We start from the raw sequence: 5,177 nt of genomic DNA, 5'->3' as shown, positions 1-5,177 counted from the left end.
ATCATACATGATTTTTTTGGGGGTTTTCTTTGTTTTTGATTATTGTCCTCTCTAATTGGGGATGAAAAGTGAGAGGGGCAAGGTCGGAATAAGACGATAAAGTGTGCGGGATTAAGCAAAATTGTGTGCGGGATTTAGCAACTCCCAAAAACAAATTGTTTAGACATAATAATTTCGGCACAAATTTAAAAGGAAAAAAAATCATATATAACCAAATCGCACAGAAAATTAAAGGAAATTAGTGAACTTAAAATAATAGTCATATAAATTTAAACAAACCGAAAAATAAAATAATTAAATAATCAAAAAAAAATTTTAATTTGGTGAAATTAAACGATATAGTCGTTCGAAAAATCAACAAAAATAATCATCAGATCTGATTTTTTCTTTGAAAATTAAATGAAATAAGAGACGGTATAGATTCCATAGAAAAAAAAATCAATACATTCTTTAGAAAAATCATCAAATGTAGCCACCTTCCATTTTTTCAAAATAGAGAACAAGAGCGTGTTTTCGAATTTAGTTTTGTGGAATTGATTAATTGAATAATTTATAGTGTATAAAGAGAGGGAGAGACTCATATAAGAGAAAAGTTTAAAATGAAGAAAAAGTTGAGGGAATCCTTAGAAATTATTAGGGTTTAAAGGAATGAGACCAGTGAGTTATGTTTTTAGTTTGTACAGTTTTAGAGAGTAGGAGGTAGATCATTTAGGTTTACGGAGGCGGGTTCGGGACTTCGGGGTGGGGTGTAAACGGAGAGAGTATAGAGTTTAGTTTGAGTATGGTTTTATATAGATTTTGGATCCATCACCTGTTATTGGGTCATATACTAAGACGAGTTTATGAAGATTGGTAATTATATTTCTTGACCTATTCTTAATGTATATGCCTTATTTTTAAGTGTTAGAAAATACAATCTGCCTATTTTCATTCCCTTCTATATTCAAAGCAAATGATTATGTTGTTGTATTTGTAATCTAGAATATTGATTTCTTAAGTAATTTTTTTTCGATAACTTCCAAGAAACATATAAGTTCATAATAACTTTGATTGTTATTTTTTTTATCTATGTTTTTGAAGTTATATATTATTTGAAATATGGATGATTATTATTAGTTGTACTCCCTAATTGGTTCAAAACTGGGGAATTATTGTTGTATAACTATATTCATTTAATATGTCAATTTTTTAATTGGTATCTTTGATATAGTGATTCTTATTTTAAACGGATTTTTTAACATGTGCCCTTAGGGTACATGATAATAATCTAATTACGGAAATATTGTTGAGAATATTTCATGATAATTAAATCAGAGTTGAAACTCATATTTACCATAATTAGTTTAATAATCATGAAAATCTTTCCCTACTTAGCTTATTATCATGTGCCCTAATGGCACATGTTAGAAAAACCCTATTTTAAATTATAATTATGCCTAATTTATGCATTTCGTCAAATTATTGGATATCCAATTCCGTGCAATTATGCACGGGTTTAAAACTAGTGTTTATTAAGACTTAAGAGTATATACTTTGAATCATGCAATCAATAAGAAACCCAAACTTTTCCAAGGCTAAAGCATTTTTGCAAGATTTAATAGTTACACGTCGTTTTCATATCCTCTTATAGCAAGTGTTAATAATGTTTTTCTGGTTGATTGGTCTTGACTTTTGAATTAGATCATTTATGCTGATTAATTATGTCATGCACATGTGTAATTTTGGGCTTTAGGCTCTGTTTGTTAAAACTAACTGAAAAGGTAGCTGAAACCTGAAAAGGTAGCTGAAAACTGAAAAGCTAACTGAAACCTGAAAAGGTAACTGATAAGGTAGCTGAAAATTAGGAACTGATAAGGTAGCTGATTATATTAAAAAATGTTTGGCAAATGAACTGAAAAGGTAACTGATTTTGATGAAATGCCATAAAAGGATATGATAATTATATCATAGTAAAGATTTAAAGGGTAAAAACGGAAAATCAAACCAAATCAGGTACCTGAAATCTCAAATGCTACTCTAGGTAGCATTTCATTTCAGGTAGCTTATTTGGTTAAATAAGCTACTTGTCAAACGCTTACAAAAAAATAAGGTACTTGAAATTTTGGTCAAATAAGCTACTTTGACCAAACCAGGTACCTGAAATGACTTGGCAAACGGAGCCTTAGTGTAGCATATGCCATATGGAGTTAATTGATTGAGATTGAAAACGTACAACATTATTATTTACGAACTTTGAACAATAATGTTAAAACTTCTTAACAAGCTTTAGTCGTAATGTTTATGTTTATATTATCAATTCCTTTAAATGATCAATTAAGCATTCGATCTTCCTTAATAAGAAGAGTTAGTCATTCTTCAGACGGATCATTTCATAGCTTTAATTTGTAACCTGTTAGGGTGCAAACCCTTGTCCCACATCGGTAGAATAAAGATGGAAGATCATCTTTATAAGTGTCCAGAAAATATAATAGTACGAGGCCTTTTGGGAATGAGCCCAAGAGTAAATCCGTGAGGGCTTGGCCCAAAGCGGACAATATCGTACTATTATGGGTTGTGGACACAGATGCAGCAGAGGCCCAACACGGGATATTCACGCTTCCGCACAACATAACCATTTGACAAGCAAATGTAATCATTTCTGGAAAACAAGTTAGCATAAGCTGTAACACAGGGACGATAAAATAAGAGAGTATATACAAATTTCGATTATTGTCCTCCAATTTTATACTCTTTTTATCCATATCACAAGGTAAAATTCTTAGTATCAACCATTAAATATCATCCTAAATTCCTAATGTAACAAGGTGTATTCATTCCCGGCAATCGTATACGATTTTCGTCGACAACAGCAACATGTTGTATAAATGCAGTCATGCCGAGTAAGATTGGTCATAATAATCTTAAGGGTATGGCACATACGTGGATTATACATACTCCACCTGATATAGTAGTAATCTGGGAAAAAATGACCCGATAATAAATTGATAAACCAAACAAGACAAAACGTGAGCCAGAAACCCAGACTCAATAACGACTCAACTTGACCCAACAAATCTATTTGAATATCTCGAGCCAACAACGACCCGTCCCGAAGCAAAGAATTGACCGGACTAACCCGACCCGTAAGTGACATGAACCCAACCAAACATATATAGATATAGTCGTGTGACTCGATATGACCCTACCCTATAAATCTATAATGACCCAACCTAAACCGACCGGATTATTGCCACCCTGGTTTCAACAAGCTACCCCTTTACTATTTTACTATAAATATAAGGAGTTAAGGACCTTAATACAATCAGCCAGAACATTATATTTACACTTTTTAATTTGCATCTCTCTTATTTCTCTCTATAACCAATATATTCTTCATCTTCAACAAGGATATTCTCAAGCTTTATCAAGCTACAACAATGGCGTCTTCCAATTCAATCAGAGTATGTATTCTTTCTTTTGTTTTAATTTATACACCGCCGTACGTGTGTTTGTGATGAATTATTGAGCATTATATGTGATGCTTGCTTAATGTAGTAAATATTAGACCTACACTATTTTACGTAATGTATTAGCTAGTCTGATTCTAAGTCTAATTATCATTTCACATAAATTCATAGGCATCTTAAGTAGAATATCACACTAAATTATGCTAAGAAATAATATTATTTTTTTTGGTTCAAATGAACGTAACATTAGAATGATAGAATAAAACTCTGTTACTTGAAGTCTCCGAATTACAAATGGGGTCTTATGTTCCAAAAGTTTTGTTCAATCTCTCAGTCGATGTTTGACCCTTTTTTATTCAGCTTTTTGTTGAATTATTGGGATTATGTATTAAGAGATTTTTACATAAAGTCATAAATAATAAAGGAATTAAAGTGTACGTGTGTTTAGAGACGGATCTGGGGTGCGCACCCTCATTTTCTCGATTATTTTTTGAAAAATAACCAACCGTCAGATATATATATAACATGCGTGTGATAAGAGTCAGTAAACTATCTGTGGCATTGGGGATAAAATTAATGGTCTGAACTGGAAGTCGCGTGTTCGACTCTTCATGCTGCCCGTTTTCACTATCCTTTCAATTTTGTATTCAAGGTCTTTTTGATAAGTTTGATCCAACAATAACTTTGTTTTAGTTCTTTGTTGCTCATTTTTTGTTTTGTTAATGCTAATTACTTTTAATTCCACTAATATCCCCAATTATATATAGTCTAATTGCGAAATTGGAAATAATAGAACCCTAATTGCATGATGTTCACCAAATTTCAAATAAATTACACATACACATGATTTTTCATTCATTTTAGATGATAAAAGTATAAGTCGTTCTGAAATTTACAAAAAAAGACCCAAAAAGTTTAATCATCTTTTGGGTGTTCATCAAATGAATGGTGATATATATGATATTTTTTTCTAAAAAATGTTGAAAAGTTTAGACCAATTTGTTTATAAGACTTTGAATTTTGCCTTTTAAATCAAATTTGTTGTGTATATTTTAGTTTGACCGATCGACTTGCTATAATCACTTGAGTTTTATCGCCTACGTTAATGATGGGGCATATTCTGCACCGCTGACCAAGTCAACATATTGAACGAGGTCAAAGATATCCACAGCAAGTCAACGACTTAGACCGCCTAGCCGATGCGGCCCATCGGCTAGCTAGTGTATATCGGCGATGGCAACCCGCCGCCCGGGGCACATATCCGCGACTCACATCCAAGACCCCTACGCGTAGGCCGTAGGTCCATCTACCGAGGGTAGAACGGTCTTTCCACCCGATCGCCCACTTGGCCACTTGGTCACTACGTGACAAAAGGTGAAAGCCTATATATACTCCTCAACCTTCATTGAGGAAAGGATCCCACAACTTAACCTAAATACACTATTCATCCAGCAATATCTCCCTCATCTCTCTACAATACATACCTAGCCAAGCAACACAACTTAATCCTTTGAGTTCATCGACTTGAGCGTCGGAGTGAGTACGCTTGGCACAAAGCCAAGCCCCCGCCTGTTCATTGTTGCAGGAGAGGCCGAGAGGAACGATAAGGACAAGAAGAATCCAACCAAAGACATTACTCTACAAGCCACGGGTGGTAACGATACTTGCTCCGGGAATTACACCGGAACAATTGGCGCCGTCGTGGGAAGCGACACTAGAAGCTAGTCACAT

Source organism: Silene latifolia, chromosome 5 (genome assembly GCF_048544455.1).
Source record: "Silene latifolia isolate original U9 population chromosome 5, ASM4854445v1, whole genome shotgun sequence".
Taxonomy (NCBI): domain Eukaryota; kingdom Viridiplantae; phylum Streptophyta; class Magnoliopsida; order Caryophyllales; family Caryophyllaceae; genus Silene; species Silene latifolia.
Note: the sequence above shows the minus strand (reverse complement) of the source record.